This window comes from Parasteatoda tepidariorum, chromosome 2 (genome assembly GCF_982258835.1).
Source record: "Parasteatoda tepidariorum strain Cologne lab strain chromosome 2, Ptep-v5.0, whole genome shotgun sequence".
NCBI lineage: Eukaryota > Metazoa > Arthropoda > Arachnida > Araneae > Theridiidae > Parasteatoda > Parasteatoda tepidariorum.
Window position 1 is genome coordinate 39,321,648 of NC_141756.1, and position 12,748 is coordinate 39,334,395.

General features: G+C 29.8%; 1 protein-coding gene and 1 long non-coding RNA gene across 3 annotated transcripts in view; one reads left to right on the forward strand and one right to left on the reverse strand.

Moving 5' to 3' along the window:
• LOC107443647 (plexin-B) overlaps positions 1–12,748 on the forward strand; it is a 600,640-nt gene that overhangs the window by 362,675 nt on the left and 225,217 nt on the right. The window lies entirely within an intron of this gene.
• On the reverse strand, positions 4,661–9,140 carry LOC147815238 (uncharacterized). Its single transcript, XR_015431352.1, has 2 exons — positions 9,009–9,140; positions 4,661–5,016 (listed from the first exon to the last, which is right to left on the reverse strand). It is a non-coding gene; the product is annotated as an uncharacterized LOC147815238 (long non-coding RNA).

Genomic DNA, 12,748 nt, shown 5'->3' on the forward strand with positions numbered 1-12,748 from the left:
CAAATGCAGAGGGATTACGCTGTTGGGATGTAACCCTGTCGTAATTTGTTTGTTATTTGACATTTTGAAGGAAAAAAAAACTTTTTCAGCAACTTGGTTTGTCTGAACTCACATTTTTTTTCTATACTTTAAATTTTAACTAACCAATAGAGGTAAAGCAGAATTTTTTTAATGAAAAATGTTCTCCCGTGGAATGGCGTCCTCGAATCGAACTCAATCGTGTAGGGTGGAAAAAGAATGAAAATATAATGTATGCTTTCAACCATCCTCAACTTACCTTTAATTTTCCAGATTAAACAGATCATAGATATTTAATGTTCTCGGCAATATTTTTCAAAACTTTCAAAAGACAATGCCAGCTCAGAATTTGGGAGGTACACAGCGAACTTAATTCTAGAATTTTATCGCGGGTTTTGCTGACAAAATTATATCAATGCAATTCTGTAACATTTTGTAACATTTTTTGAAAGAATTTGAAAAATATTACGCATTTGTCTTTCTTTTTTTTTTTTTCGAAAAAATACAATTGCATTTACCTAATTTATGTGAAGAGTATTTAAAGCATGATCTGAATCAGTTTTAATCAGTAAAATAAAAATGATAAAAAACTACAAAAAATGTACATTAATTAATTACATTCCGCATAATTTTAATGATACTAGTTTTTGAAATCAAAAAACGGAGCTCCTGTATCAAGTATTGGAAGAAATTTGCCTTCGTGGAGGTCTTTTTAATGTAACTATTCCGCTTTTGCGTTACATGGATAAGAAAACCACGAAAAACTCTCACGGTAAGCCTGATGGCAGGGTGACTCGAACCAATGATCTATTTAGCACTGACGATATTTTACGTCAGCATTGTGATCGGTGCAAGCCAGGTGCGGAATTCATATCAACCAGTCATTGCTGGGATTCGAACCCGGTTCACCTCATTGTAAGGCGAACGTTCCATCCCCTGAACCACCATGGCACTGAAGATTACGTTTGAAGTGTTTAGAGGTCAAAGGCTTTAAGAGACATTTTGGTGAAATTAGGAAGAGCATGTTCAAATACAGCAAAATCTTTTTCCTAAGCACATTTTCCCTTTAAAAATCCTTGTATTTCTAAGTATCATGCTTAGAGCTGAACTTTGTATGTTGACCTCTACTTTACCACTTTTCTCAGAATGTTCCGCAATAAGTTCTTTAGGTTGGAACAATAAATGCGAAAAATTGTAATTTGCTTTTTTCCAACTTTTGAATTTTAAAACTAGCAAGCGATATCTGACGTTTTACTCAATTTGCGATACATAAAAATACACGTCGAATATACTGTGGCTGCGATCTATACGAACACTTCATATCGCATCTAAACTATTTACTGTAAAAAATTCCGGATCAAATTACAGTCACAAGTACCGCCACTCAAGGTGATGTCCCTTTTTACCGTAAAATCCATTTTTACTAGGACATGTTAAGGAACAAAAAAATTCTGATTTACTGTAATTTTTACTGTAATAATTGCCGTAAAATCATTAAATCACTCTAATTAAATGAATATTGCTGTAAAAATTACGTTATATTTTTTTTCGAAATGGATTATACGGATGAGGCCCCAAAAGTGCCGGTCCTTTGTGCCGTGATTTGATCCGGTATTTTTTTGTAGCGTACTATCGTTACGATGTATTTTTTTATGAGTATACCGTAGAAAGTGACTACGGTATATGTTTGAAATAGTAAAAAATAAAGCTGTCTACGCAAAGTCATCCCAGAAGGGGTGATTCTTCATCAATCTTCAGCTGTCAAACTCAAAGTTGGGTGGAGGGGTGACCAGCAAGTGGGGGGATTAAGGGGAGGGTGACCAGAGGAGCAAAATAAGTCGATGTGAGGGGGTTGCTACAGGAGTATCCCTTATCGCCCCTTACTTGCCAAATTTTAACTCCAACCCATGCAAAAAGGAAGGCTCTTCGCGGTGGATTCCACATGGCATTGTTATCTTTTTTCTTCAAGATGCTTATCGCCAAACAGTTCTTTAATGAAATGAGCTAGTCCGTATTGCATTCGCTTGAAACCTTCGGAATAATCAAAAAATAGTTTTCTAAATGCAATGGCATCAATTAGTATTCTGGAAGATTAGAGATAACAAGCTTCCCGATGTGGATTATAATGCAGCTTATTAGGAGAAGATAATAACAACATTTTAATTTAATCTAACGATTTTAAAGTAAGCTTATAATTTTAGTTTGTAGTTATTTAATTGTAAAATACGTGCCCCTCAGTATATTTTTTTTAATTGCAGAATATTTTAAAAGTTGTTTTAAAACTTCACAAAGTTATTCCTGGTTAATTAAAAAATAATAACATCAGACAATTTATCAAAATTTAATAGAATAATTTTATATTTATCACTTTTACATAAATAGTTTTATAAAAATTATTATGTTTTTTAATTATAACTTATTTTAATATAATATCAACATTTTAATATAACTGAACGATTTTAAAGTAAGTTTATAATTTTAGTTTGTAGTTATTTAATCGCAAAATACGTGCTCTTCAGTATAATTTTTTTAATTGCAGACTATTTTAAACTTCACTAAGTTATTCCTTATTAATTAAAAATTAATAACATCAGACAATTTATCAAAATTTAAAATAATAATTATAAATTTATCACTTTTATATAAATAGTTTTATTAAAATTATTATGTTTGTTAATTACAACTTATTTTAATATAATTTTAAAAGAACTTAACGATTTTAAAGTAAGTTTATAATTTTAGCTTGTAGTTATTTAATTACAAATTATTTTTTTTAATTAATTACAGTCATTTCTTATCAACATTGCAGAATAATTTCCAAAGATAATTTTTAGTTTTTGTAACAGTCTTTATTTTGTTAAACTCAGTTTCATAGCGTTAAAAGAATTCCACCTTGTTTTGAACTCTAAACTTATATTGTGACAAATTATGAATTCCTAATAAAGATTTATAAATTACTTATGTCTAATAATCCTTTGATTTTTAACCAGTAAGCTATCAATGATTTTAATCTTAGTTTACATTTTTAATTTGTAGTTATACAGTTTAATTTGTGTGCATTATAATTTTTTCAGTTGGCTTGAATAGCCATTATGGTGTCATCGTTATTATGTTAGGAGGGAGCACTTGCCCTCTCAATAATCTTCTAATATTGCACTTAAATATCGCCTTTAAAATTTCGAAAATTTTTATTTCATAATATTTATGTAAATAAAAATTTATTAATCTTTATTAAATAAAGATTTCTCTTTATTAAAATAAAAATTCACAATTTTAGAGCTTTTTTTCAATAATTTAACAAAATGATTCTGCATTTATCACTTTCATTTAAATGGTGTTTTAAAAATGATTAATGTTTTCCAGAAATTAAGAAAACCACACTATATAATTGCAAAGTTAAATCTACATTTGAATTTAGTGGAAAATGTACCTCAATTTTTTTTGTCTTTTAAATATATCTAAGTCATTCATTTACCAAAATATTAAAATAAAATTGTATCTCGAATTTTTAAATTGTTATTTTACTTAAAAATTGATACAATAAAGAAAATTTAAAAATATTCAAAGTACTTATTTGCATAATTTTTTTCACTTCTTCTTTCACTGAAATTAAATTGCAAAATACTTACATACATTATCCTTTCAGAATCTGAAATTTTATTTACAAAGCACTTGAAACAAAAAACCAAAGGCACCTACAGAATTATTTTCCGGGAGTGAAACAAAATAATTCTTTATGAACTTTAATTAAAAAATTTTGCTGATAATTTTTCGTATGTAAATATAATTTTACATCGGCAAATCATAAATTTTTAACGATTCAATAATTAGTTAAATTTAATGTGCACTTTTATTTACTTAAAATTTAGGAATCATTTAAATCTCAAAACCAAAAAAAAGTAGTAAATATTGTATTTTATGAGAATTAAGTTTGCACAAACATTTCATTGCATACAAGAATGAGATGAAAAAATATATGTTCTTACTATAAGTTGCCTTTTGTATTAATTATCAAAATTTGACTACCATTAGTTGCTTTTTGAAAACCCTTGCTAACACAAAATACTTGTTTAAAATCAATCCATCCATCCCATTGTTTGTATTTCGCTGAATAGAGATTATTCATTCATAGTAAGAACAAACATGACATTATAGGTAAACATCTTGAATGGGACTATTTAAAAGAAGAAGATGCAACCACACCTTTTTTTACAAAGAAAATACAGGACATTTCAGATGAAAGTTCTTTTCTAAATTGATTAGGAATTTTTATCATAATGCAAATGTTATTTAACTCTAAGTCGAAGAACTTTTTACGATTATAATTATTTTACAATTATATTATTTTAAACATGATAAATATAAAAAAAGCATAAACTTTTTGTCTCAGATTTCAAATGAATAATCATGTGAAAATTTCCAAAATTAAAATAAACACAATGTTGATAAGAAAAATTCTCACGAGTTTGAGATATACTTTAAAATCAGCGTTAAAGGAAAATTACCTCTGATATCATATCGAAAGAGTAAAAATAACCAAATTTTAAATATATTCAACTGTTCTCATGACACTTAAGCACCAACTATTAAAAAAAAATTCACTACAGTAATTAAGACAAAAAATCTCTAATAAATATAACTATTTCACAGCATAACAATTTTATTTAAATACAAAACACACTTTAAAATAAATTTCATCCAATTGCACATTACCTTCATTGTTTAAAATGAACGTTGATAACCTTTTGTTGAAACACAAGTTAAAAATACATAATTGTTATTAAATAAATTAGTTTCCAAGCATCCATAAATCATTTTATAAAAGTCTTTATGAAAATTTTAGCAATAGTTATTAATGGTGTGGCACACAGAACAGGGATGAATTTGAATTTCCATTTGCACAGTAACCATCAGCCTGTCTAAAAATCAAATCAGCTCTGAGATTCTGCATTTGAAAACAGTTTCTTTATAGATTTTCTGGAAGATGAAGATCTATGGCTGAAATTATAAAAAAAGAAACTTAAACTTCACAATGAAAACAACCAAATTTAAAACTATTAAACATTGAATCACTTTCAAATAATTCAATTTTCATTGAATTATTTGAAACTCAAATTATTCAATTTGAAAATTTTTAAAAAAAATTGTAATATCCTTTACAATGAAATCCATTGGCTTAACTCCAGTATTCGATACCTGAACAAAAAAAAAAAAAAATCTTGTAAGCGCAACACAAGAAGCCCCCCTTCCCCCAAAAAAGTAGAAGAGCCGTTTGTATGTTTACAGGGGCCCCGGGCCTGTCATTATTTGGGGACCCTTTATGAGTAAATTTAGAGAAAATTTAGGGTTACAATACTTTCTGTGCTTTTTGAGAGGCTATGTCTTCTATCACATCATCAAAATAAATTTCCTGTAAGACATCTTATTCAATCCATCTTTTCATAATAGACATCTTATTCATAATTGAAAAATGACTCAATTTTTCTTGAGTCATACTCCTTCTTAATAACACATTTTTTATTAATTGAAGTCTGGAGAATGAACGTTTGCTTCAACAATTAGTTACTAAGAGTGACAAAAAAATTAGAAAAGAAATGTCATTGTTTGGAAATGCATCTTCAAGATTACTGTTTTTAACTACAGTCGAACCCCGCTATAGTGAACCTGGGATATAGTGAACACTCGGATGTAGTGAACTCTTTTAGCGGTCCCGTCCGTATTCCTATTTAAATAATGTTATTTTTAACGCTTATAGTGAACAGCTTAGAACTTGGAAACTCGGTTATAGTGGACTCAAATTTCATTTCTTTAAATATCTTTTTTCAGTCCTCCATCTTTAAACTTGTAGGTGTTGGGACTGAAAATGAATGCATTCCTATAAAATGTGTCATATTACTCTCCTTTATGCTTATCACTTTTAACTATACTGTAATTAATGTCAAACAGATCATTTATCTTATACTCCCCCCTCCCTGACACGCCTCGCTTTATCTCTTTTCCCCAAGCTTGCTCTACAACTAGTTAACTTGGCCACCTGCTGAATTTTTGGAATTTTCTTATCTGTTCAAACCATATTCTTTACAAATCACCCCTTGACAATCAAGAAGGGGAACAATTTAACTCATTCTACAGCTGCTCTCTTCATATTCTTACATTATCTATTTGAGACAAGATTTTTGTTTCAAAAGCAGTGAAAATGGCAAATCGATAGAGGACAAAGTTAAAATTGTAAAGTGTATTGATGATGGAACCAATCAATCGACACTGTGTAAGGAATTTTCCTTGTCAAAATCTACAGTTTCAAACATTTGGAAAAATGGAAGTGCAATTCTTGCGGTATACGACAAAAACATGGTTTCATTGAAAAAACTGCGTGGAGCTGAAAGAGAAAACGTAGAAGATGCTTTGTCAAGATGGCTCGAAATCTTGTTCAAAATGTAAAAATCTTGCATTCTTTGCACATTGTAGATAAGAAAATTGATGAACTCAATTTAAAATCAATTTGTGTTCAATCAAAAATCACAAATTTTTTTCATAAAAAGTGAAAATAAAACTAATATTTAGCGACGTAATTACTCTTTCCATCAATTTTTGCTTTATTATCTGTTAATTAGTTAATAATTTTTTAAATAACTTATGCAAAATTGCAAAGCCAATTTTCAATCATTCAACTGTCTTATGCAAAAAATATTCTTCCAAAAATTTGGATATAGTGAACCATCGGTTATAGTGGACACATTACTGAGTCCGCAGACGGTTCACTATAGCGGGGTTCGACTGTATTTTATACGTGTCATTTATGCCTAATTGTCCTAACTAATTCTTCTGCGCCAAAAAATGCTTGAAACGCTTGAATTTTTTTTTAATCAGAAATTTTGAATCTATGTATATGTTATTTGCAATTTTAAATGTTCTATTGCCAACTTTTTTCTCAATTTTTTTTCTTTATGTTACATTTTGCTTTGCTGCTCAAAATCTTTAAGACTTAAAAACATGAAATTATGAAGGTATGTAAAAAATATGCAAGGAGTTAGAAAGAATACAAGAAAATACAATTTTATTAATTATTAGCTTTTTTTTTTTTACCTTCATCTTTGAAAAACTGACTCAATTTTGAGTTTACGTAGCCTCGTAATTTTAACACTAATCCAGAAGACAAGGGAACTCCTGGATCAGTACCCAGAGGTATTGAATTGTTATGATAACTTGGTGGAGTTTGTGACCCAAACAGATTCAACGTGTACCCGCTCCCATTTTATACATAGGTATTATTCAGCCTGCTGAATTCGAATTTCCTTTCTCACGAACATGAGTTCATAGTTCTACCAACCAAGACATTGTGGTCTATTTCATAACCGTCATTAAACAGCCCATCCAATTTCAAATTTACGACTACTAATGTTCAACTCCTTAGCCTTGTAATTGAACCCAATTGTTTCAAGAAGTCAAGAGAACTCCAGGAACAAGTATTGGATGAAATTTTTGCCTATGTAGAGGTCGTTTTGATGGAACTACTCCGCATTTGAGTTACATGGAGAGGTAAAACATAAAAGCCTCCCACGGTTAGTCTGACAGCAAGGGGACTCTAACCCATGATCTATTTACCACTGCAGACAGTTCACATCAGCATTATGGACAGTGTAAGCTGGATGCATAATTCATATAGACCAGTCATCACTGCACCTCATTTGGACGAGAATGCTCTATCCCATGAGTCCACCTTCAATGAGTAATAACTCAGCGGGAGGTGCCAATTTTATTGATTTGCCTAAATTTAGTCCTCTTCAAAATGTAAATGGAATTTTTGTAGAAAAAAAATTCGAATGGAAATAAATCGTCTGCAATGATTAATAAGAATCAACCACTAGTGTTAATGAGAAAAAGGAACAAGGGGCGGAGTCTTCTAGTTTAAATAATTATTAAATTAGTTCAGAATTTAAAAATAATTTTTAAAAACTGTCATCAGCTAGAATAGAACCCACGATCACACAGTTTTGTGTTAGATCTTATAATCATCAGTCCCAAATATACACACCTGCCTTGAGGATATTTAAAATAAAATTTTAATTTAATAAATTAAGACATTTAGATACTTGACATTCGTGATTTTGTTGAAAATTTCCAGATATGTTCTTTATTTTATAACGTTTGTTGTACAGCCGACACAATTCTATGGGTTTACGACTTCTTTTAGACACTTTTTTTCCCTACAATTTTGAAAAGAAAAAAAAACATTTTTTGAAAATTTGAAGTTTGAAAAAAAAAAGGCCTTCTGAAATTTGGAAAAAAAGACATCGGTTTGCATGTGGCAATTCAGTACCTTTTATGAAATGTGGTACTGACCTCACTGAGAAAAGAAAGTATGGTCACAATGAATGGGGGATACTGGTTTGAAGTATCAGTTCTGCTGTTGAGGGTGGATGTGAAACAGACATTCACTCAAAACGAGCATTCAATATATGAATAGAACACCCTAAAGCTTTATATCAATGATTTTAGATAATTACAATTATAGAATAAATAATTTTATTATAGAATGAAAAGTTTTAAAAGACAAATATTTGTTAATGATTAATAATTAATCAAAGAAAAAACGTAACCCATGTTGAAATCTAACGAACAGCCCCTTTCGATATCATTTTTGTTTCGTTCTTACTTAATATTAATTTGCTTGCAACAATTATTTTTTTTACTGCATTTTTGTGAGAAGTTTAAAAATATGATATTGAATAAATTTGTATGCTTCTTTTACTTATGTCATACACACACCCACAAGCAGTCTGCTCTAAATACTGTGTTATTATAAAATGAGATAGCAAAATAAAACTTGTGGAGTTATTTAAATTCATGTTCAATTTCAGTAATTTCGGATGTATTTTAAACAGTAGCTATAACATGAAAGTATTAAATATAAGGAAAATAAAAAAGAATTTTGATCCTTGGGAACAGATATTATAAAGTCTTATGATCGAATGATGGGACATATTTACCTTTTAGCTTCGTTATACTGCTGATCATGTTTTCATTTTTCCATTTCAGATCATTAAGACAACACATAAACAACCGCAAATGCTAAGAACAAATGATGGTCGCGACTCATAATAAATAAGTCTTGCTTGTAGCTCTCTAAGAGTAGAAAATGCACTAAGAAAGCTGATTAGTCTTCCATGCCATGTGATTCAAACAAGTAAGAATGTCCTTGGAACATTTGGACAGACGCGCATAAGGACTTTTTAAGACATTTTTTTTACCGTAATTTCATCTCTTTCTGGAGAAAAGCTTGGTCAGCAGACTAGTGATGGGAAATAACAGGCATTTTCAAATAACAGGTTCCAGCTGTTCCCATGCAAAAAAATACCTGTTCCAAAATAGCAGGTGTAAGGAAAAAATTTGAACTTTATTGCATTTGAAAGATAATTTAATTGCTGTTGCTGTAGTTAATTTACGTTGTACTAAAGTTGTACAATGGGCTATTGGCGATGGTTTGAGAAACATCCCTGAAAGTGATCCGAAGACAAGTCATTACAATTTTGGTCCTCTGCAGAGGGGATGGCACCCCTGCTTCGGTAGCCCAACGAACTGCACGCGAAGTCGAGCACTTTACAGTTGAACAGTTTAATAAAGGACCAATACCGCACACCCTAGGTCCCTACGCACACTGATTCAAGTGGTCACCCACCCACAAGTGGTCACAGTTATTTTTTAAACAAAAGGAAAGTTGTTACACATAAATTTCTCTTTTTTTCCTCAATTGTTTAGGCTTGCCGAAAAAATTATATTTCGTCCCTTTTTATGTATATATATTTTTTTCTTTTTGTGATTATACTTTAGATCAGGAAGTTTAAATTAGTTGAAAACACTTGAAAAGCATTTTCGTTAGTGTAATCAAATATAATGGACAATAATAGATACAATAATTTTTGTTACAAAATATAGTGCATTATATTAACAAAATATAATTAACAGGAAAGTCAACTACTACTTGCGAACAATAATGTCAAAAATGATCACGATTTTCATAATATTTACTGTATTTATTAGATACTTGATTTTTAACTGAAGCAAAAACATTACTTTCAATACTTCTTTAATGTTTCATGTAATTACCTTCGAAATTTACATAGTTTACTAATAATTACAAATTTATAAATACCTTAAGTAGTTGATAAGAAAGCTGCCAAGCTCGAACTATATGGCGTCATAGAAGAAGTTACAATTCCACAGTTGAAAAAGTTTTTGGAGTTCTATCATTCGGGAACAGCATTTACTTCCACAAATATTTTCTTGCGTTTTCTGGCACGAAATATTCCATTCAGTGGCGGATCAAGACCCTTTCCCTCCCGCCCAAAAAAATTGGAAGAAGAAAAGTTTTTTTTTAATAGATTACAAAAGAAATAAAATATCGTAAAAATTATTTAATGGGGCATATACACGATTTTTTTCCATGATTATTTGAAAAACCGATTTTTTTTCCATCCAGTTATGTTCTACACTGTTTCAAGAATCATAATCCAAAAGATTAATGCCATAGTTTCATTGTTCGTCATAGTTTCATTGGAAACATTAATAATGTTGAAGCACGCTTCTATAGGTTCTGATACATAAATAATTCAAAATTTTTAATACTTGAATTATTTATGAATTGTTCTATTGTTCATTTTTAAACACGAAAGAAACACGAGAGAATACACGGGGTCCTCATGGTCTGTAATTAAAATATCAAAAGATGATTTTTCAGATAATAGAAATTGCAAGCAGTCTGAAATCTTATATAAAAGCACATCTTACAAAAATTAAAAATTTAATTTAGTTAAAAGATCACTTAAATTTATCTATTGGAGTTTCGCATTGATCATGTAAAAGATCCCTTTTTTCATGGGTGTTCTGCCCCGAATGTCCCCTCGTGAATCAGTTCCCAATAGTAAGGAAAAGTATCTGAAATGATTGTAATATTTGCATTATTAACTCTGATTTTCTTTTCAATACATGCAGCGACTTTAAGATATTAAATAGTATGTCAATTTTTAAGAATGGGTTTTAAGTTATAAAATTTATTAGAAAATGGTTTACTGCGTAGCAATTTAAAATTCTGGTTATTTCTTTTAATTAAGGCACGTTACTCAGCAGATCACTCAAGTCAAGCGTCACTGGCTACGGTCATCCTGCGAAAGGACCAAGGTTGAGCGGTATTGGTCCTCGTTAGTTTTGCCCATTCTCAGTGAATGTGATTTTTTCAGGAATCTGAAATTAGAGTTTTTTATGGGTGAACAATTTGCACAAATTCTGTTCTCCTTTCTCATGCTGATTCTGTGTTATGCAAAATAATTGCACCCAGAGTGAATAATAAAGACGAACTGATCTAGCCTGCAATTCGTATGAGCGATCGTAGAACATTGCCATCAGTGCAAGCTTCAGTAGTTTTTCATAGTTTCTGATCCTTTGATAAATTAGAGAGACATTCAAGAAGAGGAGCAAGTGATTGGGAAGTTTTTTCGCTATATATATATGTTTCATTAATCAGTTAGGATTTTAATATGTCATTGACGATCAGAGGTACGTTAATCACACATAGCGAGAATGGCTCGGTAAGAATTGTACCCTGACGAATGAATAAGAACATGCGATCTCAGCCTCTCGGAAGATTAAGTTATTAAAATATGGCAACACTTCTGACATTCTCAAAAGTTTTGTTTTCATTTTTATTTGCTGCTTTAAGCTAGCTTACAAATTTAAATTAATCACTATCTTAACTCAATGGTTCCTAAAGTTTTTCTTTTATGTAATTTACGGCAAGTTTTAATATATAATTAAAGGTATTAAGAGCATTAATTGTTTTATTATTATTATTCTTATGTTTTATCTCTGACGGTTTATTTGCTACACCTTGGCCTAGTTATAAGTGTGTATTTTGTATAACGTATTGGTGCTATAAACGTTGCAAATGGTTATTAGGAAAACTTATTTCTTTATTAGTAATTAAAATTAGATGTGAAAACGCAATTTATAAATTTCCTCTTAATAATTTCCTAAAGGAAAGATTAAGTAAGCTAAGATTGGATCTAAATATAATCTTATGTTTTAAAAATCATCACAGGTTATAAAAAATATTAACTTCTGGAACCTGTTTAACTCTTCACCAGAACCCTAATGTTTCGTGGAACATCAATTGGGAACTGCTCTCTTAACATATTGTTCAGAATTGTATAATAATATAATGTTATTTTGTATAATTTTATTACAATGGCAAATTCTTTTCATATAGAGTAAAAGCCAAGGTCTATATCTTAAACTAAAATTATGTATTATTTCCTTTCTACAGTTTATATTCTTTTCAATTTCTTGAAAAAAAAATTTTTTCCATCAGGTAAGAAAAGCTTTGTGTGGTGCTTCCTAAAGTTTGAGTGAGAAAAAATTTTACTGGGCTTTTGTATATGAATAAAAGAATTCCAATTTCTCCCATTTAATGATAGATGGTTGATAAAAGTAGCTTATTTGTATCATAAGTGCTACATTCAAGGAATTGAATTCAAATTTGTCATGTGATGGTGATTATCAGCATTCACACTAAGGACAAAATATCTGGAAATCAGTTTAATTCCATTAACTGAAATTTTTAATGAATATAATTGCTAATTTATGCTTTTCTTATCTATTTTGAAATGTTTGGATATGAAATAAACATTAAAATAATTAGATTTTCAATAAAAAATTAAATTTGCTTTATATATAA